We start from the raw sequence: 21,281 nt of genomic DNA, 5'->3' as shown, positions 1-21,281 counted from the left end.
CCCATCCCTCAGTCCAGTGTCAGCTGCAAGGTCAGGCTAGGGCAGCCCCCTATAGCCTAGGCCTGTAGAAGCTGTGGGTTCACAGTGGGGGGTGAAAAGCTGCAGTTAATGAAGACCAGCTGCTTGTCTGGGTTCTGCCTACAGCTAGCTGGAAGCCAGCTTTTAGTGGTGGTTAGAGGTGGGGGAGGAGGGTGACCTCCATCCTGGGCACAAGGATATCCTGTGGCCACTGAGCCATCCTTTGCTCAGAAGAGAGCAATCTTATTTCCCCCTTCCCCTAACTGCTCTTGATGAGCTTTATAACTGTAGTGGTGGCCCAGCTGAGATCTGAGGATCTCCAAGCCCTTTTGTAAACACTCATTAGCTGCCTGGGAAGCACCCAGAGCCCTGTTTAACAGCTGGGAGAGAACTGAGGCACATTAGGGCGAAAGGCTTGACCTGAACTCACCCCCAAGGACTCCACCCTAGGGCCCTTTATCCTTGTCCTTGCCACCCAGCTCCTTTCCCCAGTTCTTTCTGCTAGATGGAAAGCAGTGGAGTCATCATTATTGCCCTCTCCCCTTCTAGGAAGAGGTTAATGCTGTCTCCCTTCCCTCCAGTTTATCCTAGACTTTTGCCCCCTCACCCCATGACACTTTTCCTTCTCTGTTGCTGGGGATAAGCGCAACTCTTCAGCATGTTCTCAATCCAAAGCTGGGGCACTGATAGCTCACACCTATAAGTCTACTTAGAAAACATCTGACGCATCTTGGTTCAAAGCCAGCCCACACAGAAAAATCCAAGAGACTCTTATCTACGTCTAACCAGCAAAAAGAGAAAAGCAGAAAGTAAGAATGTGGCTAAGTGGTAGAGTACCAGCCTTATACAAAATAGTCAAGTGAGAGTGCCAGGTCACAAGTTCAAGTCCTAATACTTAACAAGAAGGATACAGGACCCTGTAAAAGGCTGGGTGAGGCTCCTCTTGACCCCTAATATCTACATCTTGTTCTTCTACTGATGTGCCTTTTTTTTTTTTTTTTTTTTTTGGTCGTGGGGCTTGAACTCTGGGCCTGGTCGCTGTCCCTCACCTGTTCAGCTCAAGGCAAGCAATCTACCACTTGAGCCACAGCGCCACTTCCCATTTTCTGAGTGGTTTATTAGAGATAAGAATCTCACAGAGGTGCTTGGAAGGTGGCTCAGTGGTAGAGTGCTTGCCTTGCATGCATGAAGTCCTGGGTTTGACTCCTCGGCACCACATAAGCAGAAAAAGCTGGAAGTTGTGCTGTGGCTCAAGTGATAGAGTGTTAGCCTTGAGCTGAAGGGCTGAGGGACAGTGTTCAAGCCCCACAACCGACCAAAAAAAAAAAAAAGTTATGGACTTTCCTGCCCAGGCTAGCTTTGAACGGTGATCCTCAAATCTCAGCCTCCTGAGTAGCTAGGATTATAGGTGTGAGCCACTGGCTCCTGGCTTGATGTGCCATTTTGAATTAAGGTTGCACGTATTTGCCACGTGCTGGTGGCTCACACCTGTAATCCTACCTACTCAGGAGGCTGAGATTTGAGGATCAAGGTTCAAAGCCAGCCTGAGCAGCAACATCTGTGAGACTCATCTCCAATTAGCCATCAGAAAACTGGAAGTGGCACTGTGGCTAAAGAGGTAGAGCTGAAAAGCTCAGGGACAGCACCCAGGCCCAGAGTTCAAGACCCACAATCCACCAACGAAAAAAAGATTGCATGTATCCCAAAGACGGTGTTTCCAGCCCCACCTGCTCAGACTCATATGTATAAATCTATTTGCCCATGTAGGCTACTAAGCCTGGGTCATCTTGCCTTTTTTATTAGCAGACAGGGTTTTCTAGGGATGGTTTCTAATTAGGGATAGTGATGTCCCTTTTCCCAAATTTTTTATAACTAAATATAGCTCAGCAGGAGTGCTAGGTAAAGCTTAACCCCATCTCTAGCATCTCAGCCCAAACCCACTGGCTCTAGGGCTGGCTGAAAGAAATATCTCTTTCCTCTTGTCCCATGGCACCCTGTCTTCCACTGAAGTCATCTGTAAACGTGCTGTGTGTTTAAGACCAGGTACTGTTCCTGCTCCTATCCCATGACTCAGACTCCTGTTTTTCTTCCAGTGGATTATTTCTCCCCATCCATCAGCTCTGCACCCTCTGACCTGGGGCTGATAGTGGAAGGCTGGGAGAGCCTGAGAGTGGGCTTTAGGACCCAACGGGAACCTGTGCTTCTTACAGCAGCCTAACCCAGAAGCTGGGGGGAATCCTGAATCGAGCTGAGAGGGCTTCCCCCGGTTCTCCTGGGAACCCCATCGCCACCCTGCTGGCACACACCTGAGCAGGTAGGATGTGCACACACCCCTTTCCCAATTCTCCCTTGGCTGCCTTTTGCCTGGCCCCTCCGCTTCTGATCTTGCCGTTTTTTTTTTTTCCTCTTACCCAGTTCAGGCTTTCCCCATCCCTCCGACCCCACGGCTCACTGTAGTCCCGGGAGGTGGGACCCTGAGAACAGTGGGGTATCTGAAAGCTCAAAGCCCCAGGCCCTCCCGCACCCCTCCTGCATTTCCCCTCAGGCAATCTCCATTCTCTAGCTAAGAATGCAAAGTGTAGGGGAGAGGTCTTCCCAGGCCCTGTGCCCTTGTACCCTCCTTTGCTGTATTCCCTCTACCCCTTCCCCCACTCACCTAGATGAGAGAATTGGCAAGTGCTGGGGTAATAGAGCCAGCTGGGGAAGAACCCAAGAGGGGACCTCAGCCTTCTCCAGGGATTTCTCTCTTGCTTTCTCTCAGCTTCTCAGCCAAAGAGCCCAGGACCCTGCCTTACTTCCTTACTCACCTTGTAGGAGCTAATGTCTTTCTGGGTTCATTGCACCCTTGGAGAGAGAGGGCTTGGGCTTTGCTGGAGGGTAATGGATGTTATAAGCATTTTGGCAACCTTTTCCTCTAGGGAAAGTTCTTTCAGCTTAGCGCCCCCCCCCAATCCCTCCTAACACCTCAATGCTGACTGTGAAAAGCCCCCTCCCCCCATGTGCCTGCGTGTACAGAACGTGTGGCTGGAAGATCTATATGAGTTTTGGATCTCTTGAGTTTTTGCATGCATCCGAGGGATCCCTGTAGCTCAGGCCAGAACAGGCTCAGTCCAGATGGCTGGGGAAGGGGGTGTGGACCAGATTGGGGAGGTCTACCAGCCATGCCAGCTCCCTGGGTTCTTTGGCTTTCAGAGCCTCAAGCTCCTGGTGTTACCCCAGAGCTGGGAGGTCCCCAAGCTTGTGCCTTCCTGCAGGCCTTCTGGGAAAGGGCTTGCATGCATACACCTACTGTTTACAGTGACTTATTCTCTCTTCCCCCTCCCCCCCCCCCCATGGTGGGCTGGTAAGCCCTGCTTTCTAAAGATCTGGGGCATCTCATTCTGGGGTCTGGTATAGGAAGAGTGGTTATTGTCTGAATCACCATATGTATCTCTTGCCTGGGGGGGGGGGGGCGGTGGTGGTGGTGGTGGTGGTGGTGGCAGGCTGGGGAAAAGGGTGATAGAAGAGACCAGTCACTTTTTGAGAGATACCCTCCTCTGGCTGGCAGTATGTGGTAGGGGTGGTGAGCACATTGCCAGTCTGGTAAACTGTCAAGCTATGGGATGTGCTCTTGTCTTCCTCCATGGCTCCCAAGGTCCTCTGAGGGTTGGGAGTGCCAAAGGAAGCACAGGAATGAACCAGCTGGGACCCAGAGATCAGAGCAGGGGAAGCACAGCAGGCATCTGAGGCCCTGCCTGATAACTTGATGACAATGTCAGTACCTCTGACGCTGACTAGAAGGAAGAGACAGCAGGTGAGAGCCAGGCTGGCCCTCTTCTCCCTACTCCCACTTTCTTTTCCCCTCTTTGTCAGAACCCAATACATTCATTCTTGGAGGAAAGGGCAAGTGATGCAGTGGCTTTCAGGTTTACTTCTGCTCTTCATCTAAGGAAGAAAGTGGGAGTTCTGGGTGTGAACAGTAGACTGGAAACCAGAAACCTGAAAATGACTGAAATTCAGCTGGAGCACAGGGGGTGGGGGTCACTGTGCATCAGTACACAGTCTCCTCTTTCTCTAAGCCTCATTCTCTTCCCTCATTTGTAAAAATCTTATCAGTACCAAGCTGAGCCTGCCTATGGGGACACTGCCATAAAGACCCCACCTGGTAATGTATGGTAAAGCACAATGCAAATGGTAGTTATGGCTGGAGGGTTCCAGAATGGGATTCTCTTATTAAATCTAGGTCAGTCTCTCTGCCTTCAGTTTCCTTTCCCTTTCCTTTGCCTGTCAGGCGTGGGGGAGCCCGGCAGAGTTGTTGCTCCCCTGAGGGCTGCAGAATTCACCCAACACAGATGTACCAGCACCCTTGTGGTCAGAGAGTACCCATTTCTCCATCAGGTGCTTCCTTCGTCTGGGGATCCACAGCTTCTCCCCTGAGCTCTGTCTCCACCTTCTTTCTGCCATCCCTGCTCTGCGTCCTTGTCTCTGTCTCTCCCCTACCCAGTGGCCTCCTTGTCCGGCTCACTGGGCAGCAGCCCTAATCCGATTCGACAGCTGAGATATGTGTGGCGGCTGAGAGCAGGGGGAGGGAAGCCAGTGGGAGGATGGTGTAAGGGCTGCCCCTGGCACTGCCCAGGCCTCTGGAGCACCACCTTGAGCCTGCTGACTCCTCACTTGGCTTGGTCCCAGGGAAGGGGTGCCAGAGGAAGCTCAGGAATGAGCCAGCTGGGACCTAGCGAACAGGGCAGGGGAAACACACCCAGCACCTGAGGCCCTGATTAATACTTGATGGCTTTAATGCCAGCACCTTTGACTGACTAGAAAGAGGGGACAACAGGCACAAACTAGGCTGGTCTTCTCTCCCCTCATTCCCACCACCTCACTTTCTTTTCCCAATCTTGGGCTTGAACTCTGGGCCTGGGAACTGTCCCTGAGTTTATGTGCTCAAGATTAGTGCTCTACCTCTTGGGACTACAGCTCCATTTTTTTTGTTTGTGGGGGGAGGGGTGATTAATTGGAGATAACAGTCTCACAGGACTTTCCTGTCCTGGCTGGCTTTGAAAAACCACGGACCTCAGATCTCAGCCTCTCTGAGTAGCTAGGGTTACAGGCATGAACCATGGGTGCCTGGCTCTTCTCCCCTTCTTGTTCCCTTTTTCTGTCCAGCCCTTTGGGCCTCAGCCTCCTTATGGGTCACATCTGGGAGCTGCTGGGGGCGCCATGTGTCTGCCTCTATCTCAGGCTGTTTCCTCTCCAAGGTGTTTCTCTTATTTATTCTCTGGGCTGGGTGCCAGGACTCCTGGGTTTCCCGCCTGCCTCATGGAACAGGCTCCTTTGCAGGCCTTGGAAGAGTCACTATGCTGGTTTCCTGCCTCTTGTATGGAGAGGATCTCCCCTAGGCCTGGGTGGTGTCAGGAATCCCAGCTGGGATGAGGAGAGGGCATTGTAGCCCCTGGCACCATAGCACCCAGCCTTCTCTCTCCTAGCCTCTGACTCAGCTCAGAGGCAACTCATGCCAGCCTGGTAGGCATGACCTATTCTCGTTTCTATCTTTACGTGTGGGTGGCCAACATCTACTGTCCTCTTTATTTTTTTCCCATGGTACCTGGGGGTGACTATCGAAACCCCTATGTCTGTACCCACATGTTTTGGAAAACAGGGGACTGGCATCATTGAGGCTAGGGCAATATTTTGTCTTCCTTCCAGCTAGGCCAGGATGAAAGAAACTGGCACAAACTTCTCCGCACCAATTCCCTTTGCCCTCAAAAGACCAGCCAGTGGAACCAGGCTCTGCTTCTCTGTGCCCACAATGTGGTTGGCACTGATTTGTCAGAAATTGGGAAGGTTTCCCTCTAGACCGCTTGCCTCCTTTCTCCTCCCGCAGGGCAGGGGCAGCGCTGTGACTGTAGACACTTCTGGGCAGGCCTCCCCCTAGGGAAAGGGGTGTAGGATGCCCCCGAGATGGCCAAGTTGGCATCTGCCCCTGGCTGGAGTGCTGGACATGGCTCTGAGCTGGGAGTTGGTGGGGGAGAACAGGGCATGGGCCTCCCGGCCCCCCCTCATTTCCTGCTCTTTGGGCAGCTGTGGGCGAGAAAGGCTGCAGGGACTATTTTTAGTTGGTCTGTCCCCTGGCAGGAGGGACGTGCAGAAAAGCACGGGGAAGCAGAGGGGCTGGGCAAGGTGAGGTTAAGCAGGAAAGCAGAGAAGTAAGGAAGGGATGAGGGGCGGCAGAGAAGTAAGGTAGGGGGGAGAGGTGGCAGATAGAGGCATGATGGGCAGGGATAGGACCTTGCTGATAGGAACCAGACCAGGTAGATAGGCTACCCTGGGTGCAGGAGTTCTGGGAGCCCTCCCCCCGCAAAGGCTCTCTGTCCAAAGCTGGACAGCGCCTCAGCCCCTTCTCGTCATTCAGGGGGAAACTGAGGCCTAGAAGTTGGACATGGCTCACCCTAGGACCCTCAGCTGGTCACTGGCTGCATTGGGACCTTGACCTAGGCTCCTTGCATGGCTCTTCTCTGGTCACTGTCCCTTATCCCAGCTCCTTGTGCTTCTCCCCTCCTGCAGCAAGGAGGGCCTGTGGCCAGGCACACACAGCCTGTTTCTCTCCCTGCCTGTTTGTGCAGGGCCTCCATAAACCCTGGCTTGGTTTGTTTATAAGTCTCCATCATGTGGAGAGAGTCAACGTCCAGGCTGGAAGGAGGTTGATGTTGGGGTTTGTTTGGGTGGCCTGTGGCCACTGGTGTGAATGGAGGAGGTGCTGGATAGGTTCCAGTCCAGTCACAGACTGGCAAGCTCCCAGGTTCAGAGACACCTTACAGAAGGGACATCTTGTCCACCTGCCTGATTTTAGAGACCCAGAGAGAGCCACGCATTTGTCCACAATTGCAGTGTGAGCTAGGGACAGATGGAGGACAAGAAGGCAGGTCTCCAGAATCTTCAGGGCCCTTGGCTTTTTTTTTTTTTTTTTTTTTTTTTTGCCAGTTCTAGGGCTTGAACTCAGGGCCTGGGCACTATCCATGAGATTCTTTTTACTCAAAGCTAGCACTCTACCACTTGGGCCACTTCTGGCTTTTTCTGTTTATGTGGTACTGAAGAATAGAACTCTGGGCTTCATGCATGCTAGGCAAACACTCTACCATTAAGCCACATTCTCAGCCCCAGGGCCCTTGGCATTTTTGTTTGTTTTGATGATACTGGGGTTTTCTGTTGAGAGCTTTGCCCTTGGAGGGGCAGGCTTCAACTACTTGAGCTATACCTTAAACTCTTTTTGCCTTAGTTATTATTGTATGTATGTATTTTGGTGCCTTCCTGGGGCTTGAGGGACCTGAGCAGTGTTCCTCAGCTCTTCAGCTCAAGGCTAGTGCACTACCACTTGAGCTACAGCTCCACTTCTGGTTTTCTGGTGGTTTATTAGAGATAAGAGTTTCACGGTCTTTCCTGCCCAGGCTGGCTCTGAACCGCGATCCTTAGATCTCAGCCTCCTGAGTATCTAGGATTACAGGCGTGAGCCACCTGCACCTGGTGAGCTTTTTGTTCAAGGCTAGTACCCTACCACTTGAGCCACAGTTTCACTTCAGGCGTTTTTGGTGATTGATTGTAGATAAATCTCACCAACTTTCTTTTCTGGGCTGGCTTTGAACTGAGATTCTCAGATCTCAGCCTCCTGAGTAACTAGGATTATGGTGGGCTCACTGTAGTTAATTTCTTGTGTTTATGTCCAGGCTGGCCTAGATTGAGATTGTCCTATTTATGCTTACTATGTAGCTAGCAATAATAGGCTTGTACCACCATGCCCAGCTTTTTATTGGTTGAGATGAGATCTCAAGAACTTTGTCACTCACCTGGTCTTAAACAGAGATCTTTCTGATCTCCACGAGATTAAAGATGTGAACCACCAGGCTGGGTGCTGATGGCTCATGCTTGTAATCCTACTATTCAGGAGGCTGAGATCTGAGGATCTTGGTTCAAGGTCAGCCTGAGCAGGAAAATCTGTGAGACTTTTACCAGTTAACTACCAGAAAACTGGAAGTGGAGCTGTGGCTGTCAGTGGTAGAGCACTAGTCTTGAGCAAAACAGCAGCTGAGGGACAGCGCACAGGCTCTGAGTTCAAGCCCCAGAATCAAAAAAAAAAAAAAAAGTGTGAACCACCATTTTTGGCTCCTGAGCCTCTTGTGAAACCCTTCCTTCCAGATCCAGGACCCATGGGTCATAGTGGTTATTTGCTATCCCCAGACCCCAATGAAAGAAAGGAGCAGGGCTGAATAGTTGGGGAGAATAGTTCTCCTTTGAGACCTGGAGGCAGGAACCAGTGTGTGGGGAGAAACCTCAGTGGGGAATTTGGTGGTCCTCTCTCTCCCTGAGGGTCATTACAGTACACTTAGCCACAGAGAAAGCCACTCTTGGTCTAAGAAGGGACCAGTCCAGTGCCCACTGGCTGGTCCTATGTAGCCAGATGTGATGCATCTGTCTCCACCTTCTTTCTTCAAATTAGCTTCAAATCCAGCTGGGATAAGATGTTCCAGACAGGCCTTAATCCAACACCCTTTCCCCTACCGTGCCTCCTGCCACTCAGCTTCTCCTGTTCCTCTGCTGCCCACCCCCTCCCAAACAGCTCTCAGTGGGTCACAAATTATGGTACAGGAGCCCCTCCCTTCTCCACCCAGTTTCTCAGTCTCTGTGGGGGGGGGAGGGGCTGATTTATCATGGGCTCCCCTCTCTCCACCACCCCCCCCCCACATCAGGCCTGCTGCAGTGTGTGAGAAATCAATAGTGCAAATGGATTGAGGCTGTTCAGTCTGTCAACTCCCCTTGGGCCCCACCAACTCCACTGGGACTTGTGGAGTTACTCAGTCCCTTCATCTACATAGACACACACACACACACACACACATACACGCACACACCTCCCTAGTGGTTGTGGACAGAGCATTGAGCACAGGAATTACTCTTTCTGTCTGTCTCTGTCTCTTTCAATCTCTTATATACTGGGCTGGTCATAAGCATGACAAATAGTCTTGAACATTTATTTCCTAGTCTGGGTGGAGTGGGGGTGGAGGGGCTCAAAGGGCAGTAGGCTGCCAGCCAGGGGTGGGGAGGGAGGCAGGTGGGAGAGGGAGATGGGCGGTGGGAGGGAGACTAGCTAGAGGAAGGATTGGGTGACAGCCCACCCCATCAGCTCTGGTAACTCAATCCCTGCACCCCACCTTCCTGATTTCCCTCCTGCTCAACAGCTTCAGCAGCTGCTGGCAGAAGTGTGTGTTTGAGTGCATTTGGGGGAGGGAAGGGGAGAAGAGGGGCCATGAGGGTAGGGGTGTTGCCAGGACATGTTAAAGGAGACTCACAGCCTGGGTACAACTTGGGTGGCAGGAAGAGGTGGAGCAGGTAGAGTGGGTGGTGAATGATGGGCAGGGGCTAGGCTGCAAGGAGGCAGAGAAGCCCCGGGGTCGCAGGAAACTTGTTGGCACTGGGGTGGGGCCTGGCCTGATGGGAGCAGTAGTAAAGGGGCAGGGACAGGCATAGTTCAGGTTCACTCTAGGATTCTGAGCCCTGTCTTCACTAGGGGGCACACGTAGCCAAAGAGGGCACAGCTTGCCCCTGTCCTGATCACTGGGCCATGCCTGCCAGGCAGTGCAGTCCCAGGGTGGTGACTAAGTCGCTTCTGTCCTAAGGCTGGCAAAGTGCCAGACTCAGCTCTTCTCGGTAGGTGAGTCACTGCCCTGGCATCTCCCCCGGATGCGGCTGAGTCACCCAGCCATGCCTGCTAGGCAGGTGGGCACCATGCTTGGGGTGGGAGTAGAGGGTTATGTATGTAGCCCCCAGTACTTTCTCTGATCTCTCTGGCATGTCCCAGCCCCACCCATAAAACCTGCAGAGCCAGGTCAGGATGATGCCTCTGTCTTGTGTGTTTGTATGTTTGGGTTAGAGTAAATGGAGAAGGAGAGGACTGTGTCTTTGAATCCCTGCTCTGTTATTGACAACTGTACAACTTGGCAAGGCATTGACTTTTTGGCCTCAGTTTACTATTCTGTACAATGGAAACAAGAACCCTGATCCTTCTGGATGAGAATTACATGAAGTGGACCCATGGTACACATTTGTGGGGGGAGCTCCTGTTCTGTTCTGATGAGCTGGGAGGATAAGGAGGAAGAATCAGTTGAGATTACAGAGGTCTCCCAACCCAGCCTGCCTCCAAGTGGTCTTGGGGGGCGGTGTGTGTGTGTGTGTGTGTGTGTGTGTGTGTGTGTGTGTGTGTGTGTGTGTGTGTGTGTGTGTGTGTGTGTGTGTGTGTGTAACAGCTGTTTCCTAGCCCCTTCTTCATACTCTAGTTAATTTTCCCCTCCCTCCTTCCCTGTCCTGGAGCTTGAACTCAAGGCCTGGCCACACTGTCCCTGAGCTTCTGCTCAAGGCTAGCATTTTACCACTTGAGCTACAGTTCCACTTCTGGCTTTTTGGTAGTTTATTGGGGATGAGTGTCTCACAAAGCTGGGTACTGAAAGAAAGAAAAAAAAAAAAAAGAAAAAAAAGTTTTATAGACTTTCCTGCCCAGGCTAGCATTGGATTGAGATCCTCAGATCTTAGATCTCAGCTTCCTGAGTAGTTAGGATTAGAGGCATGAGCCACCTGTGCCTTATGAGCCTTTTTTTAGGCAAGGTCTTACTATGTAGCCCAAACTGTTCTCTAACCCTCCATCTTCCTACCTTACCCTCCTGCGTGCTAAGATTACAGGCATGCTGAACTATGCCCTGTTTAATACTATTTTTTTAACCCATTGTGTGCCAGTACTGAACCTTGAACTTAGGGCATGAATGCTGTCCCTTAGCTTTTTTTTTTTTTTTTTTTTTTGTCAGTTGTGGAGCTTGAACTCTGGGCCTGGGTGCTATCCCTGAGATCTTCAGCTCAAAGCTAGTGCTCTACCACTTGAGCCACAGTGTCACTTCTGGTTTTCGGGTGGTTAATTGGAGATAAGAGTCTCACAGACTTTGCTGCCAAGGCTGGCTTTGAATGGAGATCCTCAGATCTCAGCCTCCTGAGTAGCTAGGATTACAGGCATGAGCCACCAATGCCCAACGTTTTTTTTTTTTTTAAATTTATTGCCGGTTCTAGGGCTTGAACTCAGGGCCTGGGCACTGTTCCTGAGCTTCTTTTGCACTCTACCACTAAGCCACATTCCCAGCCCATGTCCCTTAGCTTTTCACTCAAGGCTGGTTCTCTACTACTTGAGCCACAGTTCCACTTCTGGCTTTTTGGTGGTTAACTAGAGATCAGAGTTTCAAGGACTTTCCTGCCTGGACTGGCTTTGAGCTGCAATGTTCATATCTCAGCTTCCCAAGTAGCTAGGATTACATTCATGAGCTACCAGTGCCCAGCTTTAATGCTGTTCTTTAGGAGTTCCCACAGGCAGGCTATGAGAGGGAGACGTTATTTGTTTTAAGTGTAGGCTCTCTATCATCTATCTTTGTTGATGACTGAGTGCTGTCACTGACTTGTGCAGAGTTGTGCTCTCTAGCTGCTTCCTGTATTATAAAAGAGGGATCCTTCTTTTGGGAACCCAGTGGCTTGTTCCTTCCCAACTTCTCCTGTGAAGAGAGAGGACAGAAGTATCTTTCACACAGAGCAAGGCACCCCAGGGTCTCTGGCTCTTCTCACCTTTTATTCTCTTACTGTGTCTTCCCTGAGTACTCTCTTCTCCTGCATCAGGATCTCTGGCATATGAGAATGGAAACTGGATTGTGAGGCCAGCACAGCTGGAGTTCAGCTGTTGCTGTAGATTGAAGACTTCTGCATGGCTCCCCCCTCCCCCACCCCCTGCACTACCACCTAGGGCCAGTTCTTGCTTCTTGGAGTTAAGCTTGAGAAGGTCTGGACTTTGGACAGGTGGTATTGGGTGCCTGGGGTAAGAAGGGAGCTCCCCCCAATGGTGTGTAATATGTAGGTGTATACACAAGGTGCTTGTCTGCCACCCTGTGGGAGGTGGATTTGTGTGTGCATCCATTTCTTTTACTCTTGTACACATGGGCCTAATGCTCTGCTCAGAAGTGTGCCTCACCCTTGCTTCATGCCCTTACTTGTGTGCCATGTCTGTGCTGGGTATGCATACATATGTCTTGGGGGGTGTAACACACTAGGTACACTGAATGTATGTGTGAATAGTATGCATTTGTACTAGAACAACATCAAGTCCAGGAGTCTGGCTATAACTGAATCTATGTGCTAGCCAGTGCTGGTGGCTCACGCCTGTAATCCTAGCTACTTAGAAGACTGTGACCTAAGGATCGCAGTTCAAAGCCAGCCCAGGTAGGAAATTCCATGAGACTCTTTCTTATCTCCAATTAATCACCAAAAGGCTGAAAGTAGAGCTATGGCTCAAGTAGTAGAATGTTAGCCTTGAGTAAAAAAACTAATGGACCCTGCCTAGGCCCTGAGTTCCAGCTCTAGTACTGACACACAAAAACAAACAAAAGCCAGGAATCCATTTGCTGGCAGGTGTATGTGGTAGACAGTGGAGTTGAGGTTTTTTATTTTTTTTCTAAACAAAGACAGTTTCCCGTGCTGGCCTCAGCTGGTAGAATCTAGGCTAGGAAGAGAGACTAGTGGGGACTAGAGGTAGCCTGGTGGCCAGGGCCCTAGGTTGGTTGCTCACTGGGGTGGGGCCTCTACTGTGGTAGGCCTTAGGCTGAAAAGCCCTTGGGGGACCACTGGGGGGGAAGGGGTTAAGCATCAGCGTTCACATCTGGGAGCCATTGGCGCATTCCAGCCTGCTGAGCGCATGTTTGCGGATGGATCTGGACGGGACAGGGCGGGAGGGGCTGGGCAGGCAGTTCGCACCGGCAGACGGAAATCCAGACTGGAGGGGGAGACAGCTCTGGCCCAGCGGGGAGGGAAGGGGTTTGGGGAAGCGTTGTACCCCTTCACGGGCCTGGCAATTTCCCCTTGTGTCAGACCTCAGGGCAGAACATCCCGCGAACTCGGCCTTGGGCTACCTTCCAAGGCTGGGGGCTAAAGCCAAAAAGACAATCAGAGACTTAAATTCTAGACTCATCTCTGCAAACTATGGACCTGGCGCCGGCTCCCGGCCTTTGGTCCTGGCCTGTAAAAGCAAGGGCAGTAGGACCCGACTCTGCCATGGGTCTGGCTGAGCCTCTCTTTACTGGGGTGGAGGCCTGGGAGTGTGGCACTTCCCTTTCCAGCGGGAAGTCCTGTGGGGACACTTGTGGCCACTTACTTGTGGCCACTTTTTCTGCCTGGGGAACTCAGAGAAGGGGCTGTATCATGATGAATCCGCCCATCTGCCCCACAGTGGCAGCTAGCAGTGGAGTCCTGAGCCTCCCAAACAGAACAGCAGGCTGGGGAGGGGACTCACGGCTGTGTTGGCGGACTGGGGTCTGTAGATGGAGTGATTCAGATCCTGTCCAGCTACAACATGAATGAAAGCTTTCCTGGCTCCTCTAGCCTTGGCGAGGAGTGACGCTTGAGTTGGAGAAGTCTTTCTAGTATGGAGGGGTGCTCCTCAGGTGCCCCTGCTGGAAGATCCCAGAGCTGCCTTTTTGGAGTGGGGTGGGTGAGTGGGTGGGTGTTGGTGGATCGGTTAGATTGGGTTAGAGTTCCTTCGACTCATTGGATCTGGAGAGGCGTTTGGTGTTTGGGGAGGATCTACTCGTGCTTTTTTTTTTTTTTTTAAACATTAGAAAATTAAGATCCAGAAGAAGGGAAGTGAATTGCTCAAGGTCACAAAGCTCTGGATGCCATCTGGTCTCTGGAGGATTTTAATAATGAGAGTCAAGGATTTGACAGCTGGGGCAGGAGTCACTGCATTCCGTTTACTTCCGCGTTTCCGTGTTACACCACCTCATCTCGTCTCAGGTTTAGGTGTGGTGGTGATGACGGTGGTAGTGGTGTGTGTGTGTGTGTGTGTGTGTGTAGAGAGAGAGAGAGAGAGAGAGAGAGAGAGAGAGAGAGAGAGAGAGAGAGAGAGAGAGGAGACCGAGGGGTGTTCCTGTGAGTGTGGGTGTGTAGTTGGGGGAAGGGAGGATACCACACACTGCGGTCCTTTCTCCACCGAAGTCCTATTTCTATTCTTTCCACAGAACTTCACCCCCCCTCCCCCCCCCCCGCTCCTGAATCTCCTATTCTGGTGCTGAGGGAAGGGATTCTCCCAGATTCCCACGGTCCAGCACACAGCTGGGAGCGGCTCCTTTAAGACTCTCCCTTTCCAAGGGTCTGTTAAGGAAAAAGGGGCGTGACCGAGCCCGAGGACCCGCCCCTGCTTCATGATTGGTCGGTGGGCGTGCCAGGGCGGGCCCTCCGGAGGGGGCCCTCCCTCCCTCCCCCCCCCCCGTACCCTCCGCCCCCCCCTTCTAGTCTGGGGCTCCGGGTAAAGTTTCAGCCTCCGCACGTGACTCGCTATGGCCGCTGCCGTCGCCCCGCGCCCCTGAGCCGCGGCCCCCCGGACGGCTCCTCTCCGGGGACCCCCGCACCCCTGACGCCAGGCCCCGCCGCCCAGGCGCTGGGTTAGGACAGACGCCTCGCCCACAGACACCTGGACGGGGTACGTCCCCCCCTCCCTGCTTGGAGGTAAGCTCTGCCCGGGAGATCCTGGGGCGGGCTGGGTTCCCGCACGCCTCGGGGCACTCGCGGCCCCCGCTTCTTGGGATGAGGCGCTGCGGGCGAGGACCGGTGCCAGGCGGTGCTGACGGAACCCGGGGTTTCCTGGGCTTCCCAGCCGGCCGCCGCCGCCGCCGCCGCCGCTCGGGTGGGGAGTCCCGTCTGTCTGCGCCCGCCGCCCGCCGCCGCCCGCCCCGCGTCTCCGCGCGCAGCCTTGAGGCGTCTGCGGCCGTCTGCCGCGCGTGTCCCCGGCGCTCCAGCCTCGGCCGATCCGCCTCTGGGAACTCCTGCTCCCTCTCCTTTCCTCTTCCTTTTCTCTCTTCAAAAAGGGGAAAAAAAAAAATCAAACAAAAAAGGACTTTCAAACCTGTTTGGGGAGAGATCGGATGCCCAACGGACTGGCCTCCTCCCCGCCCTCCGCCCTCCCTCCTGTTACCTGAGCCGCCCTGTGGTTTGGGGGGGAGAATCAGCCAAGGGGGGCCCCCTGCTCCCCGCCGCCCCGAGGAAGCTGGCTGGGGGTGGGGGGCGGGGCCGCTCAGCTGGTGTCCCAGACGGAGTGAGGGGAGCCGCCAGTACTGGGTGCCTGAACCGATGCCGTTTTGGGTGGGATGTTCCTGGATCTCATTACCATGGGGGTTGTGGAAGTCTTTTGGGGTGAGGGGAGGACAGAATAGACTGGCAGACCTCCCTTTGCTGAGGATGTCTGGGACCTAGTGCCACCCACGAGGCTTGGAAGCTGCTAGCCAGATGTGTGTATGTGTGTATTGGGTTGGGGGGGGGGAGGCTAGCTACGTCCCTTTTCCTCTCTGGGCACTGCCCTGTCAAGTCTGCTCCAGGAGAAAGGGGGACTGTGCCCCAGTTGCGCTGGGCTGGAGATAGCAACTGACTCATATGGCAGTCAGATCAATGACCACCCCCTCCTCCGGCCCCCAGCCTTGGAGAAGTTTCTTTACCATCCATCCTGCCTTGGGTAGAATGGACGCCCAGTGCACTGCAATGGAAGGGTACCCCCTACCTGGTGCCAGTTCTACCTTCTGCAGCACCATTGCCCTCTGTCTGTGTGTACATGTGTTTGTATATGTTCTCTAAGGGGATTGTTCCTAAGTACATTTCTCCACCTCCACCCAATGTTGCTATTTCAACCCCTCCTGTTCTGTTCCTTGACCCTCCTTCACCCCCACCAGTGGAAGAGGGATTCAGGGATGTCTACCTTCTAGCTGCAGCCATCACAGGGCAAGATTGAGGGGAAGTGAGTGAGTCAGTAAAGACTTACTTCTCAGTTCCTGGTAGGAAATTTGGGCTCAGGCCCCCAAACACCTCCAGGCTAGAATGGATAGGAGCCTGCAGATAAGTCTAGGGGGATGGAAGAAGAGGAAGAATGTACAGAGTTGTGGTTCTTCCTCCTGGAGGAAGAAGAGGGGCGGTTGTGGAGTCAGGGAGTTTGTGGCTGTGAATGATGGTGCACTGGGAGGGGCTGGGACACCACTACTGCCTGGGCGTCTGGGTCTGAAGCAGAGAGGTCAGTAGGGTCAGTCTGGAGTAGGCCCTTGGGAGCTGAGGAGGGTGGATCCATAAGGATGCTGAGGGTGTGAATGCCGAGGCGGGCACTGCAGGAGTTTCACCAGGAGACTCATGAGGCTGCACAGACACAGTGGCAGCTCTGGAAAGACCCTGGGCTGGGAACAGCTTAGTCCTGCTACAGCTCTAAATCTCTGTCTTTTCGGAATGACCGTAAACAGCCCTGCTGTTACTCTGGGACACCTTTCTAGTTCTCCTACTCCTAGCCATGCAGCAGCCTGGCAGGAAGCTAGCTGTAGGCAGCCCCATCCTGATGGCCTCCCCCGCTGGGCACAGTCACCCACACATGCCATGACGTGGTTCCTGCTACCCTGTCTAGTGTGGGGGAAAGGGCATTGAATGGCCTTCAGATCTGTTTTCTGTTTGGGGGACATTGACCCGGACCCTAACGAGTGACTTCCCCTTCTCTTAAACCATTTGGGTTCTGGCTTCTGAGACCTTTTTCCCAAGCCACTCTTTGTTCAGACCGTAGGCTCTTAGAGCTGAGATAGTTCTCCGAACTGTGTAATATGAGGGTGGGGCCTGCCTCTAAATACAAGCCTCACTGCCCAGGCCCCCCTCCTCTGGGAAGCATAAGCAGGGCAGGACCTAGATTCAGCTGGAGGGGGTGTGTGTTGGGGCCTCTGTAGGATCAGTTTGGGAGCGTTGCCTGGGGATCTAGGGTGAGGGCATCTGTGGAAGGTAATCCTATCCCTGTGACAAGTAAGCAGGGTAATCTCCACTCCTAGTACCCCACGCCCCTGTCTGGTGGGTGGTGGTGGTGGTGGTTGTGGTTTGGGGAGTGTGGGAAGCTGGCAGGGCCTCTGGCAAAATGACCAGGGTTGTCTTGATGGAATTTTGGGAAAGGGGTATAGGCACTGATAGCCCTGGCTCCCATATCCTCTGTGAGGCTTGCTGTCTACCCCTTTGCTTCCCTCTCCACCCTCCAGCTGCTGGCGAGCCCATATGGTTTGTGGGGGCATGTGAGATGGGGGACAGGGCCTAGATCTCTGTGTGTGTCCAGGGAGTGTTCTGGGAATTGGCAGAATTGGCTGAGGGTATCTGGATGGCCCTGCAGGGTGGGCAGCCTGTAGGGACCTGGCCCAGAGTGTGAGAATTTGTCAGCATTGTAGTCGGTGTGTCTGTCCTTGTCTGGCTTGGGTGTGGATGTCTCTTGCTTGTCTAGATCTTGCCTCCTGCTCCGGTCTTCACTCCCCTTCCAGCACTCCCCCCTCCAGCTGGGACTGCCTGCTTGCTCTCTTCTCTCTGCAACTGGAGCCTCCCTTGCCTGTTCCTGGAATTTGGAAAGAAGGAGGAGGAAGAGAGGCAGGCAGGCAGACAGACCTCCCACACTCTAGCCCGCCCGCCTGGCATCATGGGGAAATGAAATAGGTATTATAGAGCTAAGTTTTCTCTGGCTTCCCCAGACCCTTCAGCACATAGGAGCCAGCTCTTACAGAGGGCCATGGGCTGCCCACCCCTCAGGGCATCCTGTTCCAAAGGACCCCTGCTGGACCTCCAGGCACCTTCATTAGCCCAAGGAGCCCATGAGGGGATTAGGCTGCTGCCAGCCTGGCCAGCACCTGTTGCCATCTCCAACCCTGTAACTGGAGCTGGCCAGGGAGGGGGCTGCAAAATGACAGGTGGAATTTCTGCAGCCAGGCAACTCCCGTCCCTAACTAGATATGACTTTCCCTTCCAGCCGGAACTAGGAAAGCTCACCCCTTCCCACCTCCCCCAAGTGTCAACCTGATCTCAGCATTGATGCCTGTGTCCTGCCTGTGGTTCCCCACCCCCATCACTGGCTATGAACCGGGTTGTCCTCCAAGTTCTCTGATCTGCTGTCCTGGCCCGGCAAGGGGAGTGTGTGAGTGTGTGTGTGTGTGTGTGTGTGTGTGTGTGTGTGTGTGTGTGTGTGTGTGTGTTAGGGGGCGTAGATGGAGGTGGTTCTCGGTTAATATTTTAATTGCATAAAAACTGGGAGCTCAGCGCTGGGCCAGTGGGGAGTCTGGGTCTGGCTGGCCGCCCGGTTTGGGCTAAATATAGTCTGGGACATCTGCAGAGAAGGGGAGGGGGTAGAGGGAGGTTCCATTCCCCCCACCTCCAACCAAGGTGCCCTCGCCTGGACGGGCACCTTGGAGCAGGGAGGGGGGTTCCTCAGCACAAAGTCGGGGGGGAGGCAGGCTGAGCAATTGGGACCTTGGCTGCCTGGAAGCCAGTAGATACCTCAAATGAACCCAGAGGCTTAGGACAGAGCCCAAGTGGGGTGCGCTGGCTGGATCCTCTGGCTTTTTTCCTCCTCCCTCCACCCCCTGGAGTTGCCTGAGGTCAGGCAGTCTGTGTGTGTCATTGCGCCCATCCGGCGGTATGTCACTGTGACCTACTCACTGTGTGCCTGTGTGTATACACACCTACCTTGGAGTGGCTTCCTTCTGATCCCTCCCCCTGGAGCCTCTGTCCTCTGGGTCCTACTGCAAGTCGCTTGGCCTTCCCTCTGTGCCTTGCCCCACAGTGAAACCTTCAGCCCAGGAATTGAGACTTGAGAAGGGGAAGCTGCGGTGGGGAGTTCTCTGATCTCCAGTCACGGCAGGAAGTGGAGAGGAGGGGGACTGAAGGAGGGAACCGTGAGTGGCAGGTGGAGAGGGAGGGCCCTGTCAGTTCCGGCACAGACTGACCATGCTTTTAGTGGTGGGAGGACACCCTGCTAGTGGTCCTTTCTTCCAGCTGCAGGTGGAGGAATGTTGGGGAACAGCTGATTCCCTAGGAGCTGGGAGCAATTTTCATCATCTCCCCCCCCCCACCAACAGAGAAAAAAATGTCTTCCTGTCACGTGGCTATTACTTCCTGTCCCACTGTGGTTCCCGGGATGTTTGTTGTTGGTTACCATGGTGATGGCGCCTTAGGCGCTACCCCTGGTTCTTGTGGGGAGGGAGCTGCCCCTCCCCTCAAGATCCACACTAGGGAGGGTGACATGGGGGGCGGGCGCTGGCTAGGGGGCCCTTTCAGGCTGAATGTGTGTGGTCTCTGATGCCCTGGGTCCCTCGGGGCTCCCCAGACCTCTGTCTGTGGGAAGGAGTCATTGCCACCTACTCAGACTGAGTGTTGGTGAGACTGTGACCACCACGTCTGGCTGTGTTTGACTATGGCTGTGACTGTGTGAGACTGATTGATTTGGCAGCCCTGTTCCTTCCAGCCTGGGTCCCTCTTCTTTGTGAGATCCTGCTTTGTAAGATCTTTGTAAGAACAGGCCTGCCCCCCCCCCCCCCCACACACACACACAGTGTGAGAGACTTCAGATTCCAGCCTGTGTCCTCATGGACACCACCTTCCCAGGGAGTTCTGTGGTTTCTTGGAACCCAGGCAGGGGTATTGAGGGCTCTGGGAGGATCCCCTATGTGTGTTTTTGGGGAATGAGGAGGTGGTAGATGTGCTTTGCTTCTCCCTACAGGCTCTATTCTTTAAGGGGAGACCATGAGGTTTGGTGACCCCATTTCCTCACCTCCTCCCCTTGTAGGCTTCTCCGATTATCTGGGGTTAATCAGCCTCAATTGAGTGGTTGGGTGTGGAGTAGGAAGTTGCTTGGGGGGTCCATGATTGTGGGGGGAGGTTGGGGTGGGTCACAGTCTGACTCAGGCCTGGTCTGGGGTTGGAGCCAAAAGGATATCCTGAGATAGGAGGGGTGTTCCTGGCTTCTCTGCAGCGTGGGTCCCCGGGGAGGGGTGCAGGGAAGGGGGCTGGTAACATCCAGTGTTGCTGGCAGCTTGCCCTAGGATTCAGCTTGGGCTTGGGGCTGAGCTGGAGGTGATGAAGGCCTGTTGGCCCCCTCCTTGCTGCCCTGTCACTTGTCTGTGAGTCCCCCTCCCTTCAGTCATGTTTCCTGAATGGTGGAGTGGGGACAGAGTGATGAGGGGGCAGCTGCCAAGGTGAGGGTGGGGAAAGCCCCTTGTCAGGCTGGATGTGAGGCCGGTGGTTTCCAAGCTGGGGGGTCCCCTTTGTGCCCCTTTGGTCCCCCACAAAACAGGGCTGCCTTTGTATGGTCCGCACACTCCTGTGGTCCGGCTGTAGCCTCCACAGGCTCATCTCTTCCTGTTCCTGTTTTCTTCCTTCCCCATGGGTTGGTCTACTCTTAGAGGCCTGGGCTGCCCCCTGCCCTTTCACCTACTCTCTGTGCCCAAGGAAGATCTGCTGAGAGGTTGTGGCTCTTTTTTCTGGGTGTCTCCCTTAGCCACCCTGAGCATGTCCCCCCAGGGACACTTTGTAGGGGACCCAGCAAAGACCCCATTTCTTCCTCCTGAAATGGGACCTGTTTTGGGTTGGGCTGTCTAGTTGCCCTCCCTGTCCTCCCTGGTAGTCACTCAGTCACTGCTGACTTGGCCCAGGAGCCAGGCAGCACTGGAACTATGGAGCTGGGGTAGAACTTTGTGCTGTGTGGTACAAAACTTTGGGCTGTGGGGAGACATCAGATCCATCTGCACCTTTTTATTTATTTATTTATTCCCTGTGGGCATGCTCCCCCTCTCCCCTGCACCTCCTCACCCCCTGCCCCAATACTGGGGCTTGAACTCAGTGCCTAGGCTCTGTATCTTAGCTTTTTGCTCAAGGCTAGCACTCTACCACATGAGCCACAGCTCCACTTTTAGCTTTTTGGTGATTAATTGGATAAGAGTCTTATAGACTTTCCTACCCAGGCTGGCTTTGAACCAGGATCCTCAGATCTCAGCTTCCTAAGTAGTTAGGATTATAGATGTGAGCCTCAGGCTGCATCTTAAGGCAGAGCCCCGATCCTCGAGATGCAGCACCTCCACCTCCTAACCCCCTCCAGGAGCTTGCTGTAAGCCACACACTGGGACAAGTTTTCAAACCAGCCCTACCTGCAGAGAGGCAGGCTGGGATTGGGTAGGGCCGGTGGGGAAGACAGACCGACCGACCGACCAAGGAACTCTATCTATCCGTGCCTCCCCTAGGTGGTGCTTTCTTTCAAAGTGGGGCCGTGCTTGCCCAGCAGAAAGTAGGAGCTGTGGCCAAGAGGGGCCCTGGGAAAAAGGAGGAAAAAGGGTAGTGGCCATTACTGCTCCCTAACCCGCCTGCCTGTAGTTGGAGGAGCTTGGAGGAGGGGAGAGGTTGCG

The 21,281-nt window shown here is 53.8% G+C and overlaps 1 protein-coding gene across 2 annotated transcripts in view; it reads left to right on the top strand.

Moving 5' to 3' along the window:
* The first annotated feature begins 2,271 nt into the window (after positions 1 to 2,271).
* Positions 2,272 to 21,281, top strand: part of Rara (retinoic acid receptor alpha) — a 49,442-nt gene continuing 30,432 nt past the window's right edge. The window contains exon 1 of one of the 2 annotated variants that reach the window (XM_070028095.1): positions 2,272 to 2,332. The gene's annotated coding sequence lies outside the window, so the exon portion shown is untranslated. Of the gene's footprint in view, positions 2,333 to 14,336; positions 14,569 to 21,281 lie in introns of those variants that run through there. The other variant, XM_070028094.1, reaches the window with a different exon arrangement.

Source organism: Dipodomys merriami, unplaced genomic scaffold (assembly GCF_024711535.1).
Source record: "Dipodomys merriami isolate MVZ:Mamm:240054 unplaced genomic scaffold, mDipMer1.0.p SCAF_19, whole genome shotgun sequence".
Lineage (NCBI taxonomy): Eukaryota > Metazoa > Chordata > Mammalia > Rodentia > Heteromyidae > Dipodomys > Dipodomys merriami.
This window is presented reverse-complemented; position numbering and strand designations above follow the sequence as displayed.